Source organism: Heloderma suspectum, chromosome 6 (genome assembly GCF_057233095.1).
Source record: "Heloderma suspectum isolate Gila_16-S chromosome 6, 16-S_ref, whole genome shotgun sequence".
In the NCBI taxonomy this organism is placed as follows: domain Eukaryota; kingdom Metazoa; phylum Chordata; class Lepidosauria; order Squamata; family Helodermatidae; genus Heloderma; species Heloderma suspectum.
Window position 1 is genome coordinate 101,896,643 of NC_139463.1, and position 20,632 is coordinate 101,917,274.

General features: G+C 47.2%; 1 protein-coding gene across 5 annotated transcripts in view; it reads right to left on the reverse strand.

The window, feature by feature from the left end:
- LOC146342125 (myosin-10-like) overlaps positions 1–7,595 on the reverse strand; it is a 75,100-nt gene extending 67,505 nt beyond the window's left edge. For all 5 annotated transcript variants that reach the window (XM_084805694.1, XM_084805692.1, XM_084805693.1 and 2 more), the window contains exon 1: positions 7,514–7,595. The gene's annotated coding sequence lies outside the window, so the exon portion shown is untranslated. The remainder of the gene's footprint in view (positions 1–7,513) is intronic.
- Positions 7,596–20,632: the final 13,037 nt, after the last annotated feature.

Below are 20,632 nucleotides of genomic sequence, written 5' to 3' on the forward strand. Positions count from 1 at the left end.
ACACACACACACACAGATTCCAAACCCCCCGAAAAGAAAAGGCAGGTCAAGTATGTGTGTGGCTGGTGGGCAAGGGGGGACGGGACTAGAGGGAAGTCTGGGAGTTAGCAAGGCATTTCTCCTCAAGCTCCACTATGTAGTAGACTATGGCTGCCACTCCCCTGCCCCCTCTTGTGCCTTCAAACACTTGCATAACACAGACAGAAAACCAACAGGTGCAGCTTTCCCCAGCATGGGGATGCAACCCTTGGAAAATGCCATACAAAGAATTTTGGCCAATCACATCACTGCTAAAGGCACGTAGGATTGCGGGGGGGGGGGGCGGAGGGGTGTTAAGGTGGCAGCAACCACAATGTGGCCCAGAACCAGAGCCAGTGAGAATGGGGATGAGGGTTGCCAAAACACCAGGAACAAACAAAATGGCAAAACCAGCCTGGTCCACTTTGGTCCCTTTCACAGAGGTTTGATACGCGTAAATCAACAGGTAAAGTCTTTGCATGGCACAGAGCTGGAAATCATCACCTGCTAATTGCTGCAGGTCAGACCACCGTTAAAGGGGAAAGTGCAAGGACCCTGTTCTGGAGATGGGGAACCTGCTGGGGTGCAAGTAGAATCCTGGGAAGCTGAACTCAGAGATTCCTTGGGAAGGAAGCGAGGCCTAGTTGATGAGGAGCAGGGGGTCTGCTATTACCCCCACAGCATGGATTCCCAGACAGCCAGAGTCCACTAATAACCATTACAAGATTCTTTTTAAATAGTTAGTGAATCATTCATTTTACACTGTGCCTCACGGATTGTGGCAAATAGATGTATGTATTTAAACTCATGCAAGGGAGCTAATCAGCATCTCTCTCAGGAAGACAGCACTCGCTATCTTTGGCCAGGGGTGGGGTGGGGATGATGGGGGAGAAGGGGGTTGAAGGATGTGTTTTTAGGTTCTTGGGGTGCGCTTCAAAGAGTGGAAGAGCAAAAGGAATATCTACCAGGATGGAGGAACGGGGAGCCGAGAGGCAAGCAGTGAGTTAAAACAAGAAGAGGACCAGGCGACCCGGTATTCACATCTCATTTCTTATTTTTGAGAGGAATATGTCCCTCCCTCCATCCCACTCCATGGATTCTGCCCTGCCAATGCCCCCTTATGCTCGGCTGGTGGTTCTGAGACTGGCAGCGCCTGCAGTGGAATCACAAGAATGCCCTTGAAAACCCACAACCCCGACTGGCATCGGCAAACGCAGCAACCTGAACAGCAAGGAGAGCTTCAAACTCTTGCCTGACAGGCGCCGCAGGGACAAAGTAAAGAATGTAGATGGGCAAGGGTGGGTGTATGAAGACGAGTGGAGAAAGAGGGAGAGACAAGGGGGTAAAATAAAAGGATATATTTTGGATAAAACAGATCATTCGTACTGTACTGCACAAATCTGGGAGGGCATACTGGGCTTTTAGGCCCCGTGGGTTTGATCTGGCCCGGATATTCCAAAAGGAAGCCGCAAGGCGTGGCACCATGCCCAGGGGTAATTGGTTCCATATGCGTCTCCCTCTGGGGTGCGGCATGGGTAAAGAGGCAGAAAACGCAGATCTATCCAGAGGTGCCAGTTGAAGTATCTCATCTTCAAAGCTGGTTGGCGATGAGAAGCTAGAAGGGAGTGGTGCCAAGCATTCAAACAAGGAGAGGCTGGGAGCCAGGATTCCTGGGTTCTCTGGGCCAGGAGGGGACCTCGTGAGACAGAAACGGGGAACATGGAAGGGAGCTGAGAAGGAAATGGGCCTGAGCGGGTTAAGAGTGGGAACCAATATCCCATGGGTTGAAGCCTTCCTATAATTGTTAGCTCAGATAGCCACAGGAGTTTGTTTTTCTTGGGATGACTGAAATATTTCTGGTGGGGCTGCCTCCCCGATTTTGGAGGCTCCTTAAACCCCTGGAAGGTGGTGCCTGACTCACACGCTCTGCTTGCTTCTCAACCGCCTGCTCCAGCCCGTTCGTGCTAAGAGTCATCTTTTTCTGCCTTTCACCTGTCAAAAGTTCTTGTTGAAACAAAAAAGTAAATGCAGCAACATCAACAACTATTTCATGCCAAGCCTACCGCGTGCCCCAGTGAACTCAGGAATGACATCCACCAGCCTCTCCCTGATCCAGCACAGGAGGCCTCACTCATCCCCAAGAAACCAAGAACTCCTGTTTTCCATCACCGATGTCAGCTAGCAAAGACATCTCTATGATCCCAGACAATTCCTATGACTGACAATAGGAAAACAGACCTTATTTGCTCTGCATCGAGCGAACAAGGTTGACTAGGGTTTGGCAGGAAGCAAACCAAGTGAGTGATGCCCCTTGCACAAGGAGCAGTAGCATACCGCACCAACAAACCCTTGAAATATGAGGGCCTGGTGGTACTTCACCACTCCCCTGCTCACCTATGGCGAGGAACTATTGCCTTTGGGCAAGCAACAGCCAGTGAAAACAAAACAAAGCTCCCTCTCAGCAGTTTTCACTTTTTAAGGCTACAAGAAGGAGAAAGCATAGCTCAGGATGCTTGGCACTCTCTGTCTGCCCTCTACCACAAGGGCCCCTGGACTCTTTAGGCAAGACAAAGACAAGGGTGTGGCCAACAGCACTATGGCTACTCTCAGGCTCCTAGGTCCAAAAGAAGCAGTGGCAGCAAATCATGCCTGTGCCAGGGCCTAGCACAGATTCCTGGCACAGGGTCTCTTGAATCTGGAAGTCTACCACTCTTCCCTCTGCCTATCAGCTAAAGACAAGAAGGCCAAATGAGGGGAGAGCAGATTCAGGCCTAGTTCACACATTACACTAGCCCATGGTTTATTTAACCCATGGTTTGGTGCCCTACCCAGGGTTTGCCTGGCAGACGATTGACTAAACCATGGTTTGTTTTCTCAATCCCTGGGTTGTTTATTTCCCTCCACCTTCACCCACTTCCTCCTTGTACCCCAAATACCTTTGTGGTGCCCAAATACTGGTACACAGAGTGGCTGATTTCTTTGAACACTCTTACCAGCCACCTCTGTAACCTGGCAAAACAACCCACGGTTCTGGGTTCACGCGTAACAACAACCCATGGTTTAAACAACCCAAAGTTCACAATCCAACAACAAACCATGGGTTCTCTTTCTGGGTTGTTGTGGTTAACAAACCATGGTGCGGCCATGTTCATATATTAAAACCGAGAATTCAACAGCCCATACCATTGGTTAGCATTATGTATGAACCAGGCCTAGCTCTGTATTTTCATGGTACCCTATGGGAGCTACACTTCCAAGCTCTGTCTGTCTGTCTTAAGGGGTTTAAGGCAGAGAGAGAGCGAGAGAGAGAGAGAGAGCACGTGCGAGCGTGCCATGAGAGCAGCCACCTTACTCCTGTGCTGCATTTCTAGGAGGGGGGCAAGGGACAGCTGATCAGAGCAGGAAATGGGGACCACCCACTCAACAATTAGCTACAAAGCTGACATAATGGTTTCAAAAATATACATTTCGCTACACTCCTCAGAGAACACATCTCCACATTTAGAGGTCACAAACTGGTTCATGACACCTCACTCCCCAAATGCTAAGCATTTCAGCACTCTGAAGTCCAACAAAAGCTGTGGGATTCAGTTTAGACACACAGGTACAGTTGGTGGTACCCATTACAAGACAGTAAACACTCATAAACCTGTATCTTCTTGTGTGAGCATACATGCCACAGAATTCAACACATGTCAGTGACCTGAAGGGAAGGAACCATGAGAACTAGTGGCTTATTGTTATATGTATTGTACCATCAACTGCATAACTGAGAGGGGGAATGTCTTTTATTGTTTAAAAAAAAAAACAATCTCAAAAAACCTTTCAACAAACAATAAATAGCAATAAATAACAAAAAATGGGAACAGATATGACTCCCCATCTCAGTCCACATCCAGGCAGGCTTCATGACATTTCAAGTTTACAGGCCCTAATAACTGTAATATATAAATATTCAGTTCCTGCTCTAAATCTCCATCACATGGGTCCCCAGTGAATTTTCTCTAAATTTTCCCCAGTGTGTGGGCGCCATCTTTTCTCCTCACTCCTACCCCTTCTCCAAACCTCACCTGAATTTGCTACCTAGTTATTAGTTAGCCAGAATTTAAAAGGCTGCAGGAATTTAGGCTTCCAGAAGTCCATGGGAATGTGGGAGTTAGAAAGGGTGGCTTCTTTGAAGGAAGAGTATAGTCTATGGGATTATAGCAGGGGGTGTCAGGAACCTGGTATTCCCCAAGAAGAAGGTAAGGATAGGAATGTGATCAGCAGATGAGTCTGGAGATAGCAGCCCTGGGTTATAGGAGAGGAAAGTCACACTGCATTAGAGTAAGAGGACGGGGAGAGAGGACTCCTGGATTCATCTGGAAACAGGATGGGGGAACTGTGTGGGTTCCCGCCAAGTGGCTGAGAGCCAGGATTCCTGGGTACTCTGGGCCTCTCTAGGGTGACAGCCACTATCTTTATAACTATCGTAGTCACAGACTGAAATAACAAACCTGACCTGAATATGTGTCACTCCGTGTATGTGAGTGTGTCTGTGTCAAGTTTATGTCTGAGAGTGTGCAACTTTTGCATCTGCCCACATGGCTCCCACCCCTTTGCTCCAGAGCTCACGACACGCCTGCTAATTGTTTTGCCGGCCGGTTCATATGACTCCCAACATATCCAGGCCCTTCTGCCAAGATCCCCGTTCCAAGTTTAGGACAGAGCCAGGGAGGTGGGGGGCAGGGAGCAGGCCGCTTCCATGGAGTATGCGCACCCATCACTGCTATAAATACCAGTTGCCTACAACATAACTGTTCGGTGCTCAAGCCTAGTGCAGACATGGCCTATGGGGAAAGTTAGCAAGGCAAAGAAAATTAACCAGAGCTCTCCTGTTTCTTGTCCCAGCTCAACATGAAACCAGATTTACCACTGAACTTTTAAGAAAAGTCACGATTTGCATTAGTTATACATGTCTGATGTTACATACACACACCCCTTGGCCCTCTCCTTCAAACATTTGGAATCAAATGTTGTTTAGCCCATTACTGAGCACACTAATACCACTCCACACTGTCTCCTCAAAGGGCCCTCTTCCACACTCCCCCCAACCCCTCAAAAGTCTGCCAGAGTCTCCAGTTCACTGAAACATAGAAGAAACGTGTGACATGAAGGATGGGGAAAATAAACCCCCAACCACATTTTTTCCCTGGCCCATTTCAGCCAAATTATTAACCTCTCCAGAGTTTTGAAATCAGACAGGCAGTCCCGCTGGTTACAAAGTGCTTCCCAACTGCTAACGGCCAGCAAAATGCCTTTTGAGTAACGCATACCACATTAGTTGAATAGAAGAAAGAAACAGTTGTATCCAGTCTTAGTCTAATCTAAATCCCATTCATTTCAGTGGGTCTACTCTAAATAAAAAACCTGTAACCTAGACATACATTTGTAATATTCCTGTCTATATTTTATATTTCATATTTATTATGCTCTATGTTTTTATTGTAATGCGATGTAAATGTGCCATATGATAAATAAATAATACTCTAAGTAGAACTAATATTGGATACAACCCAGAGAAAGAGAGAGAGAGAGATTCTGGACAAAAAATAATAATTTATTGTACTAAATCACTGATCTAACAAATAAGCCCAACTTTTTATTGGTTAAATTGCTATTTATCACATCTATGTTTCACTTCTAGGAACTGATAAATGCAAGCTGGGGAGGGGGATGCTGAGAGTCACACAATCCAGAAATCAGATCACCTGTCAAAAGTAATCCTTTAGATATTGTTCTCCTATCCCTTCAAAAACAGCACACAATGCAAGGGTTTCCACTGTTTTGTCCATTCATCTGATGAATAAGGGTCTAGTCCACGGACACTTATGCCACAATAAAATTATTAGTCTTTAAGGGAGGCAGGGGGCACAGGATTCTTTTGTTGTTTTTACTGCAACAGACTAACACAGCCACCCTCCTCTGGAATTCACTATTCTGTTGACCCAGCAAGTTCGAAATGCTAGGCATTCCTCCGATTTGCAGATCAGATCTGTGCATTTTGGTGGACTTTTAGATAAAACCCCTAATTGGCTTGATTACATTCAGATGGTTCTTTCATCTGCCTTGAGTTAGAGATTAGACACATGCAAACCTCCCCCCCCACCCCCAAACAACACAAACATAAAACACTGAAACTACTAATACCTCTCTCTTCCATCATGAAAACATACAACTGCATTCCTGGAATACCTGATATTATTTTGGGGATAACACACAGAAATCATTGCACTTTTGTTCCAAATCACAGTTTTGGTTCACTAGGGGACTTATCCAACCGTCGTGACCGATGGATCGCCTCCTTACTACATGCTTGTGCATGGCAGATACAGAAACACAGGGGTTGCATGCAATCACACTGTCTTTGAGGATTTCGCTTTTTGCAGAGAAGAGCAGCAAAAACTGTTTGCAGTAGGAAGCCTGCATTCACGAGCTACTTTGGTGTCCACAGCCAGGCCTACTCTTACCAGCCAATCCAGGTGTATGGGTGTTCTCACATAACCCCTAGTCTGACATAGCCTCCTGCAATATCGTTCTCCTTTGTCATTCCAAACCCCTCCAGATTAAGTCCCCTTTACAACAGTCAGTTCTCTTTACATTAGCAGCTCTCTTTCCAGTAACCGAGCCTCACCCACTAGTCATGCTGACCCACAGGCGACGCAAAAAAGAAAAAAAGAGGCCTTTGCAGTACTGTAAGTATTTTTCCTTGGCAGGAACAGTTACCGCCACCCCTTCACAGCAGCAGTGATTTTTATGCTACTGGGCCACAGACTCGGAGATGAGAACGGACTGTATATCTGTACCTGAGCAAAGCCCAGAATGGGGTGTAGGTGGGGATGGAGGAGGAGGAAAATCATCAGAAGTAACCCTGCAGAAATTCACCAGCTGGGCAGCCAAGAAGGGCTGGATAGATAGAGGAACAGACGAAGTCAAGTACCGGAGATATGACAGCTAGGGTGGCTAAAGAGGTACGGGAATGAAGGGTACAAATTGAGACTGCAAACCCATATATCTATCTGGACAAGTAAAGGGGTAGGGGAAGACAGGTGCTTATTTTCACAGAGAGCACACCAAAAGCAACAGAGGCAGAAAGAGGTGAGAAAATAGGAGATGGACTGGAAAGCAGTGCTGATTTAGAGCTGGGGGAATGAAAAGAAAATAATCTATGTGTATCCCCCCCCACCCCAATACTGAATGCCACCTTTCCTCCTGTTTCCAGGATTTAAGCAAGATGACTCCAGTTAACTGAAAAGGATCACACCTCGCATACAATCTCATCAACGATTTAGACCATGTCATGATTAATGCAAATTATATAGACACAGAGGCTCCCTGCCCCTCCTGCTCCCTTGGAAAAGATCTCTGTCAGCCACCGTATTATAAAGAGAGAGACAAAATAAAACAAGGAGAAGGACAGTACGGAGAGGAGGGCCCCGCACAAGCCCTACTGTACCTTAGCAGATAGGGGAGCGAGAGAGAGACGTCGACACCTCCGAGGTCCAACCGCAACTGAGCTGCTACAGGATAGGGGGAGGAGTCCGGGTGTCGTAGCCACGCCCACCCCGACCAATCGCAGAGGAGAGGGCGTGGCCGCGGTACTGCTGGTGGGGGAAATCTGACTGCAAGATAAAGATAGGCTGAAGAGGGCAGTCACACACCCCTGGAGGGTGGGGGAATAGCAGGAGTGACAGGAGAGCCCACCAACCAGGGGAAGCAGAGCAGCTGGGCTCTTTTGGAAGCTGAATGACTTTCTTTGTGTGTGAACAGATTGTGAGAGGATGGGGGGGGGATGAATGAGGTCTATTGTCTGCTGGGCGGGGGATTGGGATTACGTCAGAGGCTAGACCCCCCACAGGCCTCTCCCACCCCCACCCCAAAAAGTCGTGCATCTCCAGTTCCAACCCGCCAGACGGACCCTCCCAGGCAACGCAGAGATTGGCTCCCATCCTCCTTCGCTTAACCCACAAGACCAGGGATTCCCAAATGTTGTCCTTTGGAGTGAGAAAACTGCTGCGGTGCTGCCAAAGAATAATAAATGAATGGCACAAGGAAGGGCTTACTGTAAGTGCCCCTCTGTCTGCAGACGAGGCTGCCTGTTGTGCCTCTGGGTGAGTTAAGCTCCCGCCTCTCCTCCTTAAGAACATAAGAAGAGCCCTGCTGGATCAGAGCAAGGGTCCATCTAGTCCAGCATTCTGTTCACACGGGGGCCAACCAGCTGTTGACCAGGAACCCACAAGCAGGGACAAGTGCAACAGCACTCTCCCACCCATGTTCCCCAGTAACAGGTGCACATAGGCATACTGCCTCTGATATTGGAGGTAGCACATAGCCTTCAGGACTAGCAGCTATTGATAGCCTTCTCCTCCAGGAATTTGCCCAATCCTGTTTTAAAGCTATCCAAATTGGTGGCCATAATTTTGTCTTGTGATAGTGAATACCATAGTGCTGTGTGGACTAGGTGCTGTGTGAAGAAGTCCTTCCTTTTACCTGTCCTGAATCTCCCACCAATCAACTTCATGGGATGACCCCGGGTTCTAGTATTATGAGAGAGGGAGAAAAATGTCTCCCTCTCCACATCCTCCACATCATGCACAACTTTGTACACCTCTGTCATGTCTACCCATACTTGCCTTTTTTCCAGGCTAAACAATCCCAGCTGCTGTAACCTTCCCTCATAGGGGAGTTGCTCCTTCTGACCAGCCTCTGTTCCGGGGATGCAGTTGGATCATGGAAAGGCATCAGGGGAATTAACTGCCTTTGGATCAGGCTGCCTGCTACAGCCCCAATGTGCCATTGCTCTAGGGCCCCTTCCAAAAGTGCTGGATCCAGGTTTCTGAGGGCCCCTGGGCAAGGCACCCCACGGGGGGCCCCTCCCCCAGGGAGTCTACCTTCTCACCGCCATGGTCACCAGCTGCAATTGCTCTTCATCCTCTTTCTCATCATTGCTACCACTTGATCGCCAGTGCGCAAGTAGGCGATGGCATCTACTGCTCCTCCTTCTCACCAGCACCGTTGTCAGGGCCAGAGCAAGAGGCAGGTGAACAAGCAGGCTGCAATGGTGAAGAGAAGGAGCAACTCCAGGGGGCTCTTGTCAGTGGGCCCCTGCTGGTGAGTGGGCCCTTGGCAGCTGCCCAACAGGGCCTACCCATGATGCTGGACCTGCCTTCCAACCAGGAACCATGTGCCAGATCAGTGAATAATCCAGAGACATAGAGGGTGGGTAGTTCCTACTTTTTTCACATTCTGAAAGTAAATTGTTTGGGGTGTAAGAATGAAGGTGCATCTCCAGTTTTACATAATCAGATGTTAGGTCCCTTGTGGCCTAACATAGTGGTAGAGCACATGCCTTGCAATCAAAAAATCATAGGGTCAAACTCCAGGCCAGCCTTCCCCAACCAGGTGCCCTCCAGATGTTTCAGACTTCAAGTCAGCTCCAGCCAGCATGGCCAATGGCCAGGAATCCTGGGAGTTGTGGTATGAAACATCTGGAGAGCACCAGGTTGGGGAAGGCTGCCCAAGGCTCTTCATCTAAAACAGGGGTGGGCAACTTGTGGCCATCCAGATGTTTTGGCCTACAACTCCTTCACCATTGGCTGTGCTGGCTCGGGCTGATTGAGGTTGTAGGCCAAAACATATGGAGGACGATAAGTTGCCCACCTCTGATGTGAAAGGAGCTCAGGATGCAGGTCTGGAAAAACATTGTTCACTTGGACTTTAAAAAAACTTTTGACACACTCCCTGACCAGAGGCTCCTGACCCAACTTAACACCCATGGGACAAAAGTACGGGTCCTCTTATGGACCACTAACTATTTGAAGAACAGGAATCAGAGAGTATTAATAAATGGGAAGTTTTCTCAATGGGGGTGTGTATGAAGCCCCTCAAAGAACTGTATTGGGACCAGTGCTTTTCTGAGTATTGGTTGATCTATACATGCCATGACTAGCTAAAACCTAGAGTTAAGAGTGAGCAGTGAGGTGACTACGTTTACAGATGACAACACTGCCCTCAAGGCCTATTCACATAATCATGTGGAAGCATATCATAGCTGTAGTAAGTGCCACAATTGCTTGCACAAGTTATACCCCATTTTTACACACTATAGCAAACATCAATTTAGAGAGATTTGCTGAGATCATGCACAAAAATGTTTATTATTTACTTTATATACCACTTCCTGTTTTAAAAATCCTAAAGTGGTTTACAGCAAAATATAGTCAGGGCCTGGATTTTTCTTATTGTTGATTGTTTAAAATTGTTTAGCTATATGTGTTTCTCTGTGTGTGCTGCCTGTTTATGTTTATATGTAAGGGTGCAACCCTATGAGATGCGCCCTTGATACTTGTAAGCCTCAGAACTTGGAGCCTTATGAGTATCCAGTGCAGGGTGGGAGGAGTGCAGAGATGATCATTGCCTCCAAGCCCCTCTTGCCCTGCATTTTCACTAGATGGGCATTTTTTCCCATCTAGCTGGAGCTCTGCAGAGTGGGAGGGAAGGAGGCTGGGGCGGCTGGAGGATTCTTCATAAGTCAGCTGCCCCAATATTTCCTCCCCCCCCCGTCCACACAACTGCCCCCTCTCCCTCCTCTCTGATCTCGGGGGGGGGGGCAGGGAGCTCAGATGCCTGGATCTGAGGAGCACTGTCTCCTGCCTCGGATCAAGGAATCTGAAAAATCCTGTTGCCCCCAGACAGTGTCTAGGGGCCATAGGATTGCTCTCTAAATGGTTTTTATACTATGTATAATGTATTTTTAAGGTTTTTAATCTTTGTAACCACCCAGAGATCTTTGGCTACTGGGTGGTACAGAAATGTAATAAAGGAAATGAAAGGAAACAATATATTGTTATAAAAGTACGTTTAGACCCGTTAATGGTTGGGAAAGACAGGGTAAACAAGCATGTTTTTAATCACTGTCGGTGCCTGATGTATCGCAGAGGAGAGGTCATTCCAGAAGGAGGGCACCTCCACACAGAAAGCCCATTGCCATGCCGCTGTAGCATGTGGCACAGACATCAAGACCTCCCCGAGGATCGCAGTCGTCTAGCAGGTCTATATAGCGGGAGACAATCTCTCAGGTAAACTGGTCCTAAGTTGTTTAGGCTTTAGAACCATCTCCTTGATCTCTCTCTTTCACACAGTTTGCCATTACGGTTAATAAAGCCCATGTATCTTATAGTAATCTTCTTTACATTTCCAGAGGGCTAACCCTGTCAGTCCGTTTCAGCAAAAACAACAAAGAGTTTTGTGGCATCTTAAAGGCTTAGTGGAGGCTGGTGGCTCTGACATCAGTGGGGTGGTGAATCGGCTCCGGATTCCAGTCAGAACCAATCAGAAGGTGCGAAGGAACTTTGATAGCTCCTTTAGAGTTCCGACTGGTTCTGACTCAAATCCAGCGTGGATTCACTGCCCAACATCGGAGCCACCAGCCTCCACTGTAAACAAATATACTGCAGCGTAAGCTTTGATGGACTTGTAGTCCACTAACATTAGATGAACTTGAGCATGCTCCGGGTGAGAGTGGAGGACAGGAAAGCCTGGCGTGCTATGGTCCATGGGATCACAAAGAGTCGGACACGACTTAACGACTGAACAACAACAACAACAACATCAGATGCTTCCAAAGTGGACACACTTTGCCCACAAAAGTAAGCCCACAAAAGCTTACACTAGCGTTCCCCAACCGGGGAACAATCATGACCATTGGCCATGCTGGCTGGAGTGACAGGAGTTGAAGTTCAAAACATCTGGAGGGCACCAGGTTGAGGAAGGCTGGCTTATGTCATAATAAATTGGTTAGTCTTTAAGGTGCCACAAGACTCTTTGTTGTTTTCACTTATATGGGCACTCTTGCCAAAGCTATACTGCCCCCTTGTGGCAGCTACATGTCTAGCTCCATTCCTAAAAGCCTACTGTGCCCATGTATTTCCAGCCCAGGTTCATGTTGCCAATGACACAGCAAAACTCCATGGGAGGTGACGGAAGGGGACCACGCTAAATGAAATTGGCTGGTGTAGGGCCTAGAGGAAAGGTTTCCTGAGCTACATTTAGGGGTAGAAGTGACTCAACAAACTGGCGTACGATGTTTCTCCATCCAGAACGATGATGCACTATCGTGCATTGCTATATTTAGATGTGTGATACTCAAGCAGACCCTTGCCACATGCAAAGTGCACGAGGAAAAAAAAGGAGAGCAGAAACTTCTTCGAAATCCAAATAGGACCATGAAGTCAGCATGGCAGAAGAAAGGCAGTGTGAGACATCTTTTGAAAATTACAAGACCTGTTACTCTATGAGTATGCAAGCTTTTCAGTTACACAGAATTCTTCATCGAGATCAGTCTCAGCTAGGCAGGCTGCACTCGGCCTTATTAATGCAAATACTTGTAAGTTGCCTTGGATAGGCAGTACACTTAGCCTTGTCATTTGTATCCTGTGGTTCAGTGACATATGGGCATATAGCATATGTGGACCTAAGACACGTCACATGATTGACCAGTGGGGCAGTGGAGCCAGGTCTCAGAGGGTCAAAGCACCAGGATGTTTTGATTAGCGGGGCTATGATGTCATCTGCCGCCCCTGTTCCCTCTGAGCTTCGCTGCAATCCCCACAGCAGCTGGTGGCACAAGGGATTTCCCCAGCCACAGTATGTTGTTCTGAGCCATCCCTGTTGCAATGTAAAGTGTTTGGGGGCATCTTGGTCTCCAATTGGTAACGAAGACCAATTTGCTGTACAAAAGGCGGATAGAAGCCTGCATTTTTGGACTCCCCTTGGGGATGTGGCTATGGGAACTGTGGCAGTGAGTGCCTGCACTTCAGAATTTACCTCTACACCATCGTGACTACGTGATGGTATCGGCATGCTGCTAAACCTGCTTTACCCTCTTCCGCAGAGCTCAGATAAAACACGTAAGAGGCTGGTCTAGACGCTCTGAAGTGAACCAGGGGCGCCATTGGGGTCGGACATTAGGGTGGATGTCCAAGGGCTCCCACCCACCACAGAACTAGCAAAAAGGGGACTGACTCTTTGAATCAGCTCTCGCTCAAGGTCCTTCCTAATGTCCTTTTCTAGAAGAACCTGCTGCTCAAGCTCGTTGCTCAAACCTTTCAAGGGAAGGAGTTAGTTCCCTCCACTAAGCACCCAATGGGAGTCCAGTGGTAGATCTCAGAGATGAGGCCAGACAGATAAGAAGGAGGAAGAAGGAGTACAATTCATCCCTAGGGCTTCTTTTGCGCAAGTCCCTCTGAAACGAACGGGAGGCTGAGTCAGTCCACTCCGCGTTCTTGGGACCTGTGCACGAGAATTTTTCTCCCTACTTTTTCCTCCCGGTTGTACCCAAGGAATGGGTTCCAGGGAAAAGAGGTAAAGCAGCGCCCTCTGGTGTCCAAATAAAAAGGCCCTGGTTTCCTATTCCCGGCAGCGCGAGGAGACTGCGGTTGTAATTAATATGGGCCATCGGGGTTAAAGAGAACCTACTGAAAGCAGATTCTGGGGCTACCATTCTCAGATTGAGCCCCAGATGTTACATATCTTGTTTTGTTTGTTTGTTTTTAAAAGAAGTTAGATAATAGTAGTTTTTTAAATGGAATTAAAGATTATTAATAAGAAAAATAAAGATAATCATGCTGTCATTCACCACCAGGAGTTATGAAAGCAATCAGGAAATGGAAGACTGAGAAATGTAAAACAAAAAAAGTTTAAGCATCTAAGGGCCCAATCCTGTGCATGTTTAGACTGAAAGAAGTCCTACAACTCTGGGAGCTGTAGAACTTTTTTTTGTCAGTCTAAACATGTATAGGGTTGCAGGCTAAGTGACATTCTGAGCCCAAATCTAGACCGTATGAGATTGCGTGCGAGTGTGTTTTGCACTGTGCTGTTTGCATCTCTGTTTATAGAGTCAACCCTTTCTGGGATCTCTTGCAATTAACTCTTTCTACCTCAGATGTGTATCTGTTTGCAAACTGGAGGCAGTGGGACTTACATACTGATTGGTTCAAATGTGCTGCCCAATTTCCGCTCCTTCTTCTGCTTTGCCCCCAATATCCCACCCCACCCTCCAGCTAGAGTTTCTTGGAACTCAGCAAAGAGCCAGGGGGCCCTGAGGGATGTGTGAGTGTATTCAATGGGGTTTCTCCCCCCCCCCCGCCTCATCTCCACTTCCACCCAGCTGTTCTCCTTTGCTGTACCCTTCCCATGTGTCTGACTATTTATAGCTCTGTAGAACAGGCAACGTGGCTGAGCGGTCTATCGCTTCTACTAGCCCAGGAGGAAAAGAGAACCGGAGATTAGGGGTAATAATGGCTGCAATGCAATGGGGAGAAAAGGGGGGGGGAGAGAAAGAGGGGAGAAAGAAGATGTGTGTCTCTGTGTAAGTCTGTCTGTCTGAATATTGTTCCAGACTGGGAGTTCTGAGTTTCTCCATTAAGTCTTCACTTTCTAAGGCAAGGCTGGGCAGACTTCAGGCTTACTGGACCTACTTTGTGGGTGTTTTTCTTTTACCAGATCCACCAACCGGAGCCTGTTGCAAAAGACATACACTTTGGATTATAAAGAATTCTGAGCCCGGTGTGTCCCCTACCCCCCACCCTAAATAACAGAACTGAGCAGAGCTCACCGTCCTCCCACACAAAATTCTATTTCTGGTTACTCCAAGCTTGCTAGATCCAGAACTACCTGATCGGTGGAGTGGGCTGTGCCGTTCAGTGCTGCACAAAATGCACTCCATACATGCTCCACTGAATGCTGTTCTTTCTGTTTATTTCATAGGTCCCAGTGTTGAGTGCTGCCGCTGAAAACAGGTTCAGGCTTCTGTTAAAAATACAAAAAATGAAATGAGCAATTATCTCAGGGATAATTCTTATATAGGGTTTATTGATTGATTTTATTTGATTTGTGCCCTGCCTTTCTACCAAGAAAATGGCATTCAAGGCAGCTTACAATCATAAATGAGAAAAAAAACTTGATTAAAACAATAATAAAACAGATACATTAAAACACAATAACACAACAATAACAGAATAAAAAAACCAGCACCAACCCAACAGACTCGCTTATATGCCAAAGGCTTGCTTGAATAAAAACATCTTTACTTGCTGGCAGAAGGACAGCAGAGAGAGAGCCAACCTAGTCTCTCTTGGCAGGGAGTTCCACAGCCTAGGAGCAGCCACTGAGAAGGCCCTCTCTCATGTCACCAGAAAATGGGCCTCTGAAGGCAGTGGTACCGAAAGAAGGACCTCTGCCAAAGATCTGAAAACCTGGGCAGGGTTTTATGGGAGAAGGTGGTCTTTCAGGTAGCCTGAAAATTTGGCACTGATAGGGTGACATTTTGAAGCAATCCAGCAAGAATGCAAAAATTATCCTGGGATGATTAATTAGAGTAGCCTCCCCCAACCTGGCATCCAGTCCAACACATCCAGTTGTGTTGGACTACAACCCCCATCATCCCCATCTGAAGGGCACCAGGTTGGGGAAGGCTGGGTTAGAGTATCGGGCTAGGATTGAGGAGGCCTGGGTTCAAGTCTCCCCTCTACCATGAAGCTCACTGGGTGACCTTGGGTAAGTTGCTATCTTTCAGCCTAACCTACCTCATAGGGTTGTTGTGAGGATAAAATGGTGAGGTGCTCCTTGGAGGAGAGAAGGACTATATAATAAATAAATGAATAAATATGGGTTGGGACAGCATGGGCAGGATCTTAGATTCCTGCTCACAGATTTCTCCCCATCTCCACTCTGCCCAAAGGATGTGGTTAACTCCAATTTCTGTCAGACCTTTTCCACATGTATGTGATTTTCGAGGCCACTTTGAACATGATGCTTCCCAAGTGTCAACGGCTGTGGCAGAAGAGGCCCTGTGGGTGGCATGTATGCATTATCCACGAGAAGGAGGGTGTCGCTTCTTAATGTCATGCACATTTTGAAGAGGCGTGACTGTGCAGAAGGATTCGTCATGTTGGCCCAGAGTGAGGCCTCCAGTGTGTAGAAGTATACATACATTCTAGTGCACATGAATTCAGAAAATTGTGGGTGCAGTGTGTTATTAGAGGCCTGAGAAAGATGTGTGAAATATATTTCTGAGGTACTCCTGGAAATTGTTTCTGGGGTAGCATGTTGTAGCTGGGCAGCATGTAGATTCAGGGTAGTGGTGTATGTTTGCAGTGTCTAGTAAATATAGAGACCATTACGATACATATGGACAGGGAGGAATATGTATTCAGTGGTCCAGAGGCAGAGGTGTACTGAAGCAGGGGCAGCCCAAGATTTTTTGTTGTCTGAGGCAGAGCAGCAAATGGTGCCCACGCTCACATGGGGCCAGTTCCAGGTTTCGGAGGGCCTTTGGGAAAGACACCCTCAGTAGGCCCCCTCCCGCAGCGAGTCTACCTTCTCGCCACCACTGTAGCTAGCCGCTATCGTTCCTCGTTCTCTTTCTCATTATTGCTACCACTCTGCTTGACAGGCAGAAAGCCAGCGAGGAAGTAGGCTGTGGCTTCAACCGCTCCTCCTTAGCACCACCGTGGTCATCTAGGCCAGAGTGAGAGGCAGGTGAACAAAGCAGGCTGCAAGGGCAAAGAGGAGGAGCAACTCCAGGGAGCTCTTATCAGGGGGCCCCTGCTGGGGTGCGGGCCCTTGGCAGGAGCCCAGCCATGCCTATCCTTGGCACTGGCCTGGCGCCTGCCCATGTCGATGTACCCCAAACCAACCAAGTTAATTTGACACATGAGGCAGAAAATCCCAAAATCACTTCTCCAAATCCCTGGCAGTAAAAAGACAATAACTAATTAAGTAACAAACAATTTGCCGCCCTTTCATGACTGCAGATGCCTCACTCTGCCTAATGGCGGGGCCAGCCCTGCATAGAAGTTACATAAGAGTGAACAAAGTGTTAAGAAAGGGACATGTAGTGGTTGTATACGCACATTGTGTTTGTGTAAGGGGTGGATAGCATAGGGTGGGTTGTTAGCAGGCAACTCATGGTGGAGTAGGCCATGATACTGGCAGCCATGGGTATGGTGCCTTTAAGAAATTTTGGCCTGAGCCAAGGCAGGCGGGGGATAACAAACAAATGAGATAACTCAGTAGCTTTAGGACAAGCATGCAAGGCTAGTTCTGGCATTACCAAAAAAATCAAAACTGCATGTATACAAAAAGCCTCAAGGTAGGCAAAAGGTAAAACGAATCAAGCCCTGAAGTGACCCCCCCCCCTTCGTATTAAAGTAAATTACTTCTGGTGTAAGGAAGAGAAGTGATCTAGTGTGCAAAGGTTTCACAATTTTGCATAGCTGGGGTTCAGCTCTCCCCCTCCAGAGCCCTCCCCCCTTCCCCAGAAGCACCCTCTTTTGTATCATGGATGGCTCTGGTAGGAGGGTGGGTGATCAGCCTCATCCTTTCCAGCCAGAAACAGCTGTTGATACTTGAGAATCTTCCCTCCACTTTTGTGCTTTTGTCAGGACAGTCATGATAACAAGGTCTTTGTGTAAACTAGATAAAAACCCTGGGTTGTGTGCACTCAGTGTGCCGGCCTGCAATTGGTTCCAATCGTAGCTCGAAGACCAGTACCATCTGGATCCTCACTACTGAGCGCTTTGTGCTTGATCCAGCCACAGTCTGGCAGGAGATCCAACTGACCTTGGAGAAAGACAAACCCCGGAGTCCAGACATCCCCAGACAAGCCCAGAAATAACAGCCTAAAGGGTACCAGACACTGCAGTTCTGTCACTCTTCTGTTGCTTCTTGTTTTACCCAGAATGAGGCTAGTCTGGCTGCTTAGGTCCTCACCTCACCATAGGCGAAGGTCCACAGAAGCCCCCTTTATAAACAGTCATCTTTTTTCTTTGGCCACAGAGACTCAGGAGTTTTAGTGCACCCCAATTTCAGCTTCAGAATGGGCCACACAGCCCCAGGGAGGAGTATCTTTGAAGTCAAATTCCCTTTTCATGAGGTTCTTCTACACATTGTAGCCTCCTGCCCTTCACCTTTCTATGAGTGTGTGTGTGTGTTTATTTTATCTATTTTTGGAACTGGATTTGATCAGAGTGTCAGGCACTTTTGGTGTTTCAGTGGCAAGAATCACAGCCAAGACTCCTATTCCCCTGTTTGCCCCACCATAATCAATTCAGGTTCTTCAAAGAACCTGGACTGATACACAATACCAAGTACTGCATAAAAAGGAGCAAACAAGAGTAGGAACAAGCACACAAGGTGCTGCAAATGAGGGTGAATGTGTTTTGAGCTCTAGAAAACCTCCTTACCCCATCCTCATTATTGTGAAAGTGTATCAGGACTCATCTGAGCACACTGTCTCTTGCCAACACAAGCCTCTCTAAAATCCTTCCCCCCTTCCCCTGCACTAATGCTCAACACAAACCTTTCTTTTTCTTTCCCAATAGTGTTAGAGACTCCAATTTACTTAATCCCCACCTCTTTGACCTCTCACATTCTAACATCCTTCCTAGATCAGTACAGACTGCTAGCGCATGCCTGCAGCCTAGTTTAATGTGTGTATACATTTAATGTGCCCCCCCGCAGCCCCCCCCCCCCGGATTCAGCTTCCAAGAGAACTAAGCTAATTTCCCCATAAGCCAGCTCTCTTTGCCAGCTTTAAAGGTTCAAATTGATTTCTATGCCTATATTTGAATTGCAATCGCTCTACCAAGTTAATTTCCTTGATTACATTCCCTGATTATATTAATTTCCCTAAGTCTACATTTGAAATTCTTGCTTGTGCTTGTGTTTAATAAATTCCCCATTGTTTGAAGTGTGTGTGTGTGTGTGTGTGTAGGGGGGGTTAATGGGTCCCACCTTGCCAAGGGCACACTATTGCCAAAATGAAAAGGATTCCATTTGTGAATGCGTATCTTGAGAACTTGCACATGTTTGTACACGTCTAGAGAAGCACGTTTGGTAACAGTGTGCAGAAATACTCATGTGTAGATAAGGGTTTATAACATAGGTGTGAAGTGAGATGATCGGTATGTGTGTACATAGGGTTTATGATGGGAGTAAAGGTATACTTGCACTACAAAGGTGAACGAAGCTTCAAACTGATTAATGGCTATGGAAAGATCCATGGAATATGTTGTTTGCAGAAGGTGTTGGGAATGTTTTTCCCTCGTGTCCTTACAGATTTATAAATGCTAGGGTTGCTTGTGGGGGAATTGTGACACTTTGAGCCTTTAGTACAGGCATGTCTCTAGAACAGACTTGTGTGTTTATTTATGAGAGGGAGTGTTGTCCGTGAGATATGGTTTTGTGCACAGAGGAACAACATGCATACACATGAAAGTATTTCCAGAGGGATAGCTGTGTTAGTCTGTTGCAGCAAAAACAATGAACAGCCTTGTGGCTCCTTAAAGACTAACACATTTAGTATGGCATAAGCTTTCATGGGCTACAGCCAACCTCATCAGATGATACATTTCATGTATGAAGAGGGTGAGCATTTGAATAGCAGTACATGATGGTATTGGTGTTTGCTGCAAGTATGCACATTCACATAGTGCAATGTGATGTATGCTTCTTTACAGGTGTGTGTGTGTGTGTGAGAGAGAGAGAAAGAGAGAACCGATGGGGAGAGCAATCCTATGGCCCATGGATAGTCTGTGGGACCATAGGATACTTCAGATTCCTGGATCTGAGGTCGGAGACAGTGCTCCGATCTTGAATACAGCAGTTTAAGCTCCCCACCTCCTCCCCCTTGCAGCCGGCCCAGAGAGAACCACCCTGGCTGGCTCTCCAAGGTCGCAAAGGCAACCTCGGAGGGAAGGGAAAGGGGGCATGCTGGTGGGCGGGGAAGGGAAGGGATGGCTTACGCCATATCCCCAGCCCTCCCCAGGTTCCTTCCGTCCCCTTCCCTGCTGCCTCAGTTAGACGAGCAAACAAGCCCGTCTAGCTAAGTTGCCAAGCTGGAGGTGCAGCGGAAGCCAAGACTGCCTCCTCCAGACCTCCTGCTCTGTACTGGATACTCATAAGCCTCCAAGTTTGGAGGCTTGCAAGTACTGAGGTTGGATCCAATAGGGCCATGCCCTTACTTATTCATTCTTTAGGATATTTGTATCCCACCTTTCTAAATTCACAAGGCACCTTTGCAGGAATTATCATAAAATACAGAATGAATGGATGGCTAACTAAAATAATGAAATCACAATGACAAAATCAGAAAACAAGATAAAATATAATTAGAATCCAATAATAAAGCAACATCCTCACTATTTAATTAAAACACGGGTGGACAGAAGGTCGATCTGGATTTATTGGCAGACTTCTGAGTGATTTGCAGTACATTGGTAAGGATTTCTGACTCTCAACGGCTTAAGAGCAGCCGCAACAAAAATGACACCCACACGCACAAATTAAAGCACTGAAATGAAGGGTGCTTCCAGATTAAGGGCTTTTAGTGCTACTAATTAAAAGGCATTGCGTGGTTATTCCTTCTTTCTCTCCTTAATGGCTGAGGATGATGGGAGCTGCAATCCAACGCATTCTGGAAGGCATCAAGTTGGGGAAAGCTGTGCAAATAGTCTCTCTCTGTCTCTGCCGCCCCTCCCCCCCATACCAGCAGGAAGAAGCATTACAGCTTACC